This window comes from Gracilinanus agilis, chromosome 2 (genome assembly GCF_016433145.1).
Source record: "Gracilinanus agilis isolate LMUSP501 chromosome 2, AgileGrace, whole genome shotgun sequence".
In the NCBI taxonomy this organism is placed as follows: Eukaryota; Metazoa; Chordata; class Mammalia; order Didelphimorphia; family Didelphidae; genus Gracilinanus; species Gracilinanus agilis.
The window spans coordinates 102,205,961-102,217,698 of record NC_058131.1 but is presented as its reverse complement, the minus strand read 5'-3'; the positions used below and the strand labels follow the sequence as shown (position 1 = coordinate 102,217,698).

General features: G+C 33.4%; 1 pseudogene; it reads right to left on the bottom strand.

The window, feature by feature from the left end:
• Window positions 1–935: 935 nt before the first annotated feature.
• LOC123234708 lies at window positions 936–1,351 on the bottom strand (annotated as a pseudogene).
• Window positions 1,352–11,738: the final 10,387 nt, after the last annotated feature.

Genomic DNA, 11,738 nt, shown 5'->3' with positions numbered 1-11,738 from the left:
GGTACATTCTCCTGACACAAAAAATACTTTTTCTGTCTATATGTGTGTATATCCTAAGGGGATGCCACCATGTAGTTCCTGATCATATAGCAATTGAGAACTGAGTGTTCATAAAAAATTAAGCATACAAATGCCAGTAACCCATAAGGGATAAGGCAGGTAGTAAGGCAATGTTCTCTGCCCTACCCAGTCTCAAGCTTCCCTGTATAATGTCATCAACCATAAGTCCCTTTGATTTCAGGACAACCTTACTGACTGGCATTCCCCTCCTTGATTCATTGCCAAGGATTCCTATCACACATCTATCCATCTATCCTAGAAAGTTCACATTGGATTTGGCAGTTCAATGCTATTGCAGCTTCTATTCCCATCCCATCACATGTGGCTGGTGCTCAACTTTATCTTTTATCTATCCCAGCCACAATGAAACATAAATGACTTTGATCATTTTCCAGAAATCACAAATCTGCTACTGCCTCACATTAAATATTCCATTGCTCTAGTGTGGTTTTTTGCCTAGAAACATGATTTGTAATACATATTTTCCCTAATTAAGAAAAGCCCATGAATCTATACATAAACCTTGATTTACAATTTAAACTATGATTTTAAGTTCAAAACTTGGAGAGTTGCTATTCAATTGAAATTGACATCCAGTCCAAAAACTGACACAATTTCTGCCTTCTAATGGCCTTCATAACTGGACACAAAGCTCACGGAGGAATGAAATACATGCGCACGTGCATGCACACAATATGAAACTTGACATCAAGTATTGCCCACTATTGTCAGTCATCTGCTATACAGAGATAAGATAGCATTTTCCCTAACGAAGAAATTCATATGTTTAGGAACACAGGCTTGTTTTGCTCCTCTTAAACCATCTGAAGCCCTAAACACTTCAACATTAGCACGCCAGTTATCTCCCATTACAGCTAGACTTTAAGTAAAGTTTTCAGTTGAAAGATCATTATTTCTTTATCAGAAGGAGACAAGGATACTGGAACCCAGTGACTGGGAGGTTTAGGCAGAACACTTGGTGATGGGAGCTCACTAAATTTTGCTCCAGTGTAGTTCTGATTAGTTTGGGATTTGAAAAATAAATTGAAACTTGCTAAGCTGGAATTTCAATTTTGATTATTTGGAAAATGCCCATTCTTCCCTCCATTTGCACAGCCTGCCATGTAGCTGCAGATGAATTATAGACGTGTCCTCTTTCTTTCTTTTTGTGAACAATCTTCATCTGGGAATTCTGATCCTTGTTCTTTTGCCTATTAAGTTGCTACTGTTGGTTCTTACTAACATTTCTAGATTGGGAAACTGGAATGTTGAATCTCTCCCCACCGCCCATATCCAGTTTCTATGTCACTTTTCAGTCTGCTTTGCAGACTGTAAGATTTCCACCACTTGTCTTCTTCCCTGCTGCTAGGCCCAAGATAATAAGTATTGTTTTCAGCCAGATCCGTTTCTTTGTCTGAGTATGGAAGTTTTCATGGACTGATCTATTGAGTTCAATATCAGAGTCTCCTGGGCACCCAGGTTGGGAGGAAAAGTCCCAGCATCTCCAAGCTCCAGGAGACAGAGACTACAATGGTCCCTCCTCTAGAAGCAACAAGCGGGCACGTGGGACACAGTGGACCGGACAGAACTTAGCAAGGTGCAAAAACTGGCTAGCTGCACCCACCACCCCCAAGCACTACAGCCTTCTTTTTTCACAATAATTCTTAAATTATCTCTCCCTTATCTATTTTCCAGGTCAGTTATTTTTTCCAATGAGATATTTCATATTTTCTTCTATTTTTTCATTCTTTTTATTTTATTTTATAATTTCTTAAAGTCCTGTGAAGTCATTAGCTTCTATTTGCCCAATTATAATTTTTAAAAGATTAATTTCTTCCATAAATGTCTGATCCTCCATTTTTTGATCATTCTATTTTTTCATCTGACTTTCTTTTTCATTGGATTTTTATGCCTCTTTCTCCAGTTGACCAATTTTTCTTTTTAATTCTTTTTTGCATTACTTTCAAGGGTTTTCACAAACATAACCAATGCAACCAAAATTATATTGGAAACAATAAATTGGGAACAACATTTCAAACAAATGTCTTTGACAATGACTTAATTTCTCAAATTCATAAGGATACAAATCATTCCCCAATTGTCAAATGGCCAAAAGATATTAATAGGCAATGCTCCAATTTACTATTTTATAAAAGGACACAAAACAAAACAACTCTTACTTTCTGTATTAGAATCAATACTAAGTATTAGTTGCAAGGTAGAAGAATGGTAAAGACTAGGCAACTGGGGTTAAATAAATTCCCCAGGGTCACACAGCTAGAATGTGTCTGAGGCAGTATTTGAATCAAAGACCTCCTGTCTTTAGATCTGGTTCTCTATCTATTGAGTCAACTAATTGACCTTACCAATAACTGATAATTAGGGAAAAGCAAATTAAAACAACTCTAAGGAACCACCTCACACTTATTAGCCTGGCTAATATGAGAAAGGAAAAATGAAAAGGAAAATGATGAATGTTAGAAGGGATGTTGTAAAATTCAGACATTAATGCATTGTTGGTGGAGCTGTGAGCTAATTCAATCATTCTGGAGAATAATTTGGAATCATACTTAAAGGTACATAATAATAATTTATACCTTTTGACCTAGTAACTAGCTCTGTATCCCAAAGATATCAAAAAGGAGAAAGGACCTATTTGTACAAAAATAATTATGCCAGCACATTTCATGATGGCAAAGAACTGGAAACTGAAGGGTTGCCAATCAATTGGGGAATAGCTGAGCAAGTTTTGGTATATGTTTGAATGAATATTATTGTACCATAAGATACTATGAACAAAATACTCATAAAAGAAATTGTAGAGATTTATGATAAATGATGCAAACTGAAGTGAGCAGAACCAGAGAAATGTTGTACACAGATATACCAATAATGTATAATTATGAACTGCATCTGTGAATGAATTATTTAACTACTGTCAGCAATGCAATGATTTACGACAGCAACTATAAATGACTCATGATTTTTTAAAAAGCTATCCATCACCTTAGAAATAACTGACTAAGTTATAACATAGAATGAAGAATACCATTCATTTCCTTTAAAAATATTTTTCTACTGTAATATGTGTCCTTCACAACATACCGAACATATAAATGCATATTATTTGATAACATATTTGGAACATATGCTATATTACCTGCTGTCTTGAAGAGGGGAAGATAGAGGAGGTAGAAAGCAGACAAGAAGCACAAATTTCAGAGCTTGGTTATTAAAATTTTTATCAATCTGAAAAATTAAATTTAATTAAAAATACATTTGTGGAAATATTCTCCACTTGAAGTTATATAATTTATTTCTTGATTACCACACATTTGGAGATATTTATAATGTTAAATACTTCCCCACCCCTTATTTCTCACTTCTGTTAATTTCGTTTTATTTTTTTTTAATTCTTACCTCATACCTAAGAATCAATTCTAAATATAGCTTCCAAAGCAGAAGAGCAATAAGGGCTAGACAGATGTAGTTAAGTGACTTCTCTAGTGTCATACAGCTAGGAAGTGTCTGAGGCCAGGTTTGAAGTCAGGACCTCCCATCTCCACACCTGGCATTCTATCCATTTAGACACTTAGATGGCCCAATCCTGTTTATTTTGAATAAAGAATAAACATCCAATGCCATATTTCAATCTTGAGTTTCATTGGGCCAAGTTTTTTTGACTTTGAAAAATTGTATTTAATTAATTATTTTAGAAGATTTTTCCATGGTTCCATGGTTCATGTTCTTTTCCTCACCTCCAACCCATACCCCACCCCCACCCCACTGGGTTTTACATGTAGCATTGATCAAGGCATATTTCCATATTATTGACATTTGCACTAGGGTGATAATTTAGAATCTATATTGAGCCAAGTCTTATTGGTAAGTATGAGGTCTAATTGGGCCAAGTCTTATTGGTAAGTATGAGGTCAATTTTTTCTTCTCATATTAGAAACCAATAGAAACAATGCCCAAGCTTTTGATATTTTTATAGGTATTTAAGTCTCCTGGTCTTATTATTTCACCTTTTTCTGATTTTTTTTTTAGATTTTTCTGATTTTTCTGATTAATCTTATAGATATGCCAAATCACATTTTCTTCACTTTTTTCTGATACGCATCATAATTATGGTTTGTGTGTTTTTTATGTATGTTTTTTCTCCCTCAATTGTAACTATTTATAGACATATTCTTGTCAACTCTAAAAATGAGTTATTATTTGTAACATTTTATGATCCTTTTTCAAGGTTTTTTGATTTTAGAAAATTTTCCAAAGTTTTCAAAGTGTTCTACATACATCATTTTATATTCATAACAGTTTCATGATAAGCAAGGTACTATTTTCTTAAATTTATAGACATAAAAATTGAGTCTAAGAAAACATGTTAATTACCAGGGATCATTGATATAGTAAATGTCAGTGGCAGGAGATTTTCCTATCTCCAATACTAATACTCTATTATGCAACTAAAATTTTCAATAATTATCTATAAGAATCATCCATCATCAAATAATGTCCTTTCTTCTTCTCTTAAACCCTATTCTTCTTTGTTGGTATACTAACCTCTATTTGTCATTAAAATACTAGGTTTTATTTCTCTAGAATATCAAAATTCATTTGAAATATTTTATATCACAGAGAATTCCCCCTTTCTCAGTTATACAAAGAAAGAGATAAGTAATATTTATGGTAAAAATAATGACACCGGGGTTGATTATGATTTCTGATGTTTATGTAGGAATTCAAAGCTTCCAAAAGCCTTTCATTATCATCATGGTTGATTCACACAATAACCAAGTTCTAGGCAGAGTGGTTGTACACACACACACACACACACACACACACACACACTCATTTTATGTATTAAACACTAATATCAAATTTCTACACGAAGCCTCACTTATATTCCCCACTCTTTGCCCCAAAATGCTATAGCCTCCATTTATTTTAAATAATATTTTATATATATTCTTCATATATGTGTTTTTTTCACCAAAGGAATGCAATGCAAGAGAATGTAATCTTTGAAAATGGAGTTGATTTCTCAAGTTGTATCTCTATCCTTAGCACTTAGAACACTCTCTGGAATATGATATGTATTTAATAAATGCATACTAATTAATAAAGGGGCAGAAGGTGAAGTCATTTGTTCATGGCATAGAATTGAAAAGTGACAGAGTAAGGGCTCACTCAGAAAGAGGTATTCTGGCTCCATTCCATTTTGTTCCCATTACAAAACAATGCTTTGTTTTGCTTTTTTATTACTAGAGAAAGAACATTTAGTAAAGGAAAAGAATAACTGGTATATGCTATTGAAGAGATCATTTTACAGAGAAGATATGATGTACACGCAACAAAGGGATATTGAATGATGCAGCCACAAAATTTTAGACATTTAACTGGAAATTAATATATTTGCATTTTCCTTAATATTACTGCTGTTCACACAACTTTTCATAACCTCATTTTGGGGTTTACTTGACAAAATTATTGGAGTGGTTTGTCATTTCCTATTCCACCTCATCTTATAGATGAGGAAAATGAAGCAAACAGGCTGAAGTGACTTGCCCAAGGTCACAAAGTTAATAAGGGTCTTAAGCTAGATTTGAATTCAGGTTTTCCTAACTCCGTGCCTAGTGCTTTATTTCTTATGCCTCTTAAATGTCCATTTGCCTTTTGATGCTTGTTAATATTAAGGACCATCAATAAGGATTTGGCTTGCAGACATTTAAAACTAAATATTCATGAGGTATCTTATGATAATCATAACCTCCAAAAAACTCATTTCCTTTTCCTCCCACCTCCCACCTCTGCCTCCCTATTTTTTTTTGTATAGGGCAATAAATCTCCTCTTTTACCTTAGAGGGCAACATCATCCTCTTAGTCTCACAAGTAAAAATCTAAGTTTCTCTCTCTCAGTTCCTCATAATCTCTCATTTCTTATAAATATGTTTTCAAGGTCTGTTGATTACACTTTTGTAATATCTCTCTTTCCTATTCTGTCTCTTGACACTGCTCACACTATAGTGCAAACCCTTATCTTCTCATTCCTGGACTATTGCTATTGTCTCCGCATGGTCTGCATGTCACAACATTTTCCTCTTTTTAACCCATCTTCCATTATGCTAGCAAAGTTTTCCCCCCTAAATCACTGGTTTAACCATGTTACTCCCTTTATCAAAAAACTCCAGTGGGTGGCTCCCTATCATTTCCAGGATCAAATATAAATTCTTCTGATAGTCATCCAAAGACCTTAGTAACTTCCAGCTTTTCCAATCTTCTTGCAGTTCCATGAAAAATGCATTCTATCTATTGGCTCTGGATGATTTTTTTTTCCCTTTCTGGCTGTCCTCCATGCTAGGAATGCTCTTTCTCTTCAGCCTCTTTTTCCTGGCTTCCCTGACTAACTTTGGGTCCCAAGTAAAATCTCATCTTCTCAAGAAAATCTTTCTCAACTCCCCTTAATTCTAGTCCTTTCTTTTTAAATTATTTCTTATTTATACTCTTTACACTTTGTATATATTTGTTTGCTTGTTTTCTCTCTCATTAGATTACAAGCTTCCTGAGAGCAAAGGCTGTCTATTGATTCTTATTAATATTCATTAATTAGCTGCATACTTCCTCTAAGACTCAGTTTCCACCTCTGCAATGTGGAGAAAATTATGTAATATATATCCTAATGGCATTTTATACAAGTTGGAACTGTTTTGAGAAGTTTTCTGAAGTTGGATATTGGAGTAAGAAATTTGGAGGGCAGGTAATATTTACACAGGTGATTTCAATTTCAAAATGATAATTTTTTTGTATAGTAAGAACCTTTTGGTATGAAGATGTATAGTTAATAAAGAAAATGTATTTTTCATGTAATTTCTTTTCAGCTTCCTTTCTATGTATGTTTTTAACAACTCATGTTATTTTTAGTAAAATGTCAATAATATAAAGATTATATTTCCTTGAAGATAGTAGTATTAAATTCAAATAGAAATGTTGGACATTAATCCATTTGTAGGGTTTCGGGGAGCCATGAAATAACTTAATTTTAAACCCAATATTACCCATTTGATTTTGGTTTGTGCTACTTTGAAGAGGGTTGAGGGTCACATGCAGATACATATTTGACACATTTATTCTAGTATACCAAATGGGAATTAGAACTAAATATATTTACCTGAAGGTATTCACCTCTGAGATACTAGTTGAATGCTATCCTTTGTTTTATTGAGATATGGGGAGTGACAGTAACATGTACCACTTCTTTGACCCAGAGGAATTTACTGAACTGGTATTTCTTGTACTCCTTAGGTAAACATTCAGAAATGAAAAATATAAAACTGCTACTGCATAAATTTAATGTATCACCACAGGTATGCAGTAAAAGAGAGAAAGAAAATATTTTTGAATAAAGTAGTGAGAGACTGAATTGATTCCAAAATCATTGAATGTTTACTCTCATGATCAGCTTTATTTACCAAAAAATATAGAAGTCTGTAAGTTTATTTGTGAGCCTATAATTAGCAGTTATAGTAAAAAGTATTATGTTATTCATAATGCTTTGAAATATTATTTTAATAGAGATTTCACATTTTACAAATGTTATATATGATCATAATTTTAAATTGTAAAATATGAGTTAATAATTTTGACAATGACCTTTCCAAGGACCTGAAAATAGACATTGGGACATATTAAGAGAAAATAAGAGATTCCTTTAACATGTCACTAGCCTAGCTAGAGAATTATTAGATGATTTCAGGCTAATCTTAGACCACCAGGAAGCTTGTTAATATGCACAGAACCACTAGTGCACAACATTAGTGCTTAATTCTTTTGAGTTTTGTGTTTGTGTTTTTATTCCCCCTTTAGAATTCTCATAGTTAGTTGCATGCCTCAATGAATTTCATACTATGGTGTGTCCAAGGAATGCTTTGCAATAATAATGTACTTTCACATGAAGGTCTTTGCTTTCTTTTCCTTACAGAGATTACAATGGTACAGTGAATTAAATGCCTTCTGTAAGGCATACTAAAGGGCAGACAAATCTCAGAGAAAGTATAATCCTGAGGATATTTGTAAGCTTACCTTTTTTAAAGTCACAATGAACAACTGTTGTTTCAGTATTGGTTCTCAAAATAGGAAGTAATCAACTTCATTATTAGTAAATTATTACTAAGCACAGGCTAATCAATGATTTAAATAGTCTAGACTAATTGACAGTGAATTATCATCATCTTACATGGGAATACATTTGGTAAGGTGCCATTGAAGTCCAAAAGATGATTATGCATTTATTTATGTAAATTATGGCTTGATGGTAAACCAGAAAAGATTTTAATATTTCAGCATAAGTTAGAAAAGCTGAGAACCAGTAGCAAGATCAGAAAGTGTTTTGTTCTCTAATAAGAATAATTCTGTTTAAATTAATTGTTATCATTATCCAGAATGTATTTAAATATAGATTAACCTATAGAATTAAAGTTAATATTTGGAGTTAGCATAATTTATTTTATTATTGTGGGATGCAATGCCTTATCTCTGTCCTATAAACTCTGATAACTGAGAATCTTTGAAATCCTTTTTATGCATGATTTTTTAAATTATTTGATGCTATATCTATCATGGAACCAATTTTTTGCATAGCTATCTGGCATAGGAATATGGAATTATTTTGTATCACACCAAAAAATATAAATGAATGAAAATAGTGATCTTTCAATTGGAGTTTGACATAGAAACAGCAATGATCAATGAACAACTATTTATTCTGCTTATTATGTGCCAAGAAATCTGCTAAGTTTTAGAGAAACAAAGAAAGGCAAAAACTTTATCCCTATTCCCATGGAATATGAATTTTAATGTGGTAGACTATGAGAATAATTATGTACATTCACTACATATACAATGCAAATTGAAGGTAGTATCAGATAGAAGATACTAGCTATGTGCATGTGGATATGAGTATGGGTGTGTGGGTCTAGGAATGGGCTGATGCATGGGAAAACATTTGCAATACTTAAAATTTGAATAGAATGTAAAAGGAAGGTTGGAAACAGAATTAAGGAAGATAATTTCCAATTATTAGGATTTTCATTAAAGGTATTGAGTTCTTTTTTAATTTTTAATTGATTAATTTATTTAAGACAATTTTTCCATGGTTACATGATTCACAATTTTTCCCACCCCTCTTCCCTTCCCCCAATGGAGCTGACAAGCAATTCCATTGGCTTATACAAGTATCATCGTTCAAAATCTATTTTCATGTTATTCATTTTTGCAAGAGAGTGATCTTTTAACATCAAAACCCAAATCATATCCCCATCAAATTATGTAATTGATCATATGTTTTTCTTCTACTTTTCTGTCCCCATAGTTCTTTCTCTGGATACGGATAATGTTCTTTCTCATAAATTCCTTTGGATTCTCCTGGGGTTTTGTATTGCTGCTAGTAGTCTATTACATTTGATTGTGACACAATGTATCAGACTCTGTCAACTGTCTCTCCTGGTTCTGTTCCTTTCATATTGCATCAATTCCTGGACATCTTTCCAGTTCACATGGAATTCCTCCAGTTCATTATTCCTTTCAGCACAATAGTATTCCATCACCATCAGATAACACAAGTTGTTCAGCCTTTCCCCAACTGATGGATATCCTTTCAAGTTCTAATTCTTTATCACCACAAAGAGTGGAGCAATAAATATTTTTGTACAAGTCTTTTTCCTTATTATCTCTGGGGTACAAACTCAACAGTAGTATGGTTAGATCAAAGGGCAAGCATTCTTTTAAAGCCCTTTGGGGTAATTCCAAATTGAAAGGCACTGAGTTTTGAGATGAAATGTCATGTGTTCTGAACTGCATAGAAGCCAAATGGTTTGGGCCCTACAGTCTATGGAGGGAAAAAAAGGTGAAATAAAACTATATTGGTAGGAAGCGATCAGGTTTGAAGATTTTACAATAAAGATCATAGCATTTTATATTTTATCCTAAATGTCATAGGAAACTCCTGTAGATTATTGCAGAGGGTAAGATATGTATGTGGTCAAATCTGTGTTTTAGATTGTGACTACCATATGGAGGAAAGATAGGAGTCAACTAAACTAATCAGAAGATGATTGCAATAGTACAACTTGAATTGTAAAGGCTCTTCACAATGTGTTATCTGTAAAATTAGCAAGAATGGGTGCATTCTGGGTGGGTGGCAGCATAAGTCAGAAGTTTACCTCACTTTCCACACCCCACAAAAATGTTTAAAAACAGTGCCTCTGAGTGAACTTTAAAGTTGCAAAAGTAGTTAAAAGTCAGAGATAGGGCAGCTGGGTAGCTCAGTGGAGTGAGAATCAGGCCTAGAAACAGGAGGTCCTAGGTTCAAACCTGGCCTCAGCCACTTCCCAGCTGTGTGACCCTGGGCAAGTCACTTGACCCCCATTGCCCACCCTTACCACTCTTCCACCTATGAGACAATACACTAAAGTACAAGGGTTAAAAAAAGTCAGAGATAAATAATTATCCAGCTTGAGAAAACTTGAGATGAATCTTGGAGAGTAGACAACAACTATGTAGCCCTTAGTCTCAGCTTCAACCAACTAAGTATATGAACAATGAGAGAAAGAACTTACATTTGATGACTAGATACTGTATCTAACTGTGGATACAGAAGACATAGAAAGAATACACAAGTAAATGAACCCTGGGAGAAAGGAGTTCCTGATTGCCGTTCTAGGACAGAGGGGTAAAATGATGCTTAAAGCCTCTGTAGAAATTGTTAGAGGTAAAAGTGTTCAAAGATATAATGTTGCTGGGGACCCTGAAATATAGAAATTAAATGAACAGAGAAATCAAAGACTTCATGAGAGCTCAGGAAAGAAAAATAATAACACAATCTTTAGAGGAGAAAAGGGAACCTTAAAAGAGTGGGGAAGGAAAATAAAGATGAGGATGAAGAAGGGGTGGGAATTAGGGAGATAGTGGCTAGAGAAAAACTTTATTTCTGAGGAGGAATTAAAAAAAAGAGATGAAGAAAACAATAAAGAAAAATAGATGGGAAAGAAATACATAACTAATAATTATAATTTTCAATGTGAATGGGATGAATTTACCCATAAAATGGAAATTGATAGCAGTATGGGTTAAAAGCCAAACCCAAAAAATATGTTATTTATAAGAAACAAATATGAAAATGAAAGACAGAGAGTGAAAGTAGAGTAGGCTATATTATTTTTGAAAAAAACAATGATAGAACAATGAGGACCTCAGGAAAAGTTAAGCTAAAGAAAGTTTAATGAAAAGAGATAAACAAGGACACTGCATTGTGTTAAAAGTAATATAGATGGTGAAGCATTATCAATATTAAATATATATGCATGAAATATCATAGCACCAAAATTTTTAAAGGGAAAAACTAAAATATTAGAGATAGAATTAGATAAAACTATAATAATGGGGTTTAATGCTTACCTTCTCTTCAATTGTGCTATAAGGAAAGATAAAATAGTTGAATTCTATAAGAACTGGAAGGACCTACATGAATTGATAAGGCATGAAATAAATAGAATCAGGAGAACAGTATATACAGTAACTAAAATAGTGTGGGATGATCAAATGTAATAGAATTTTCTCCTAACAGCAATACTATGGTCCAGGACAATTTTGAAGGACTTATGAAAAGAATGCCATTCACA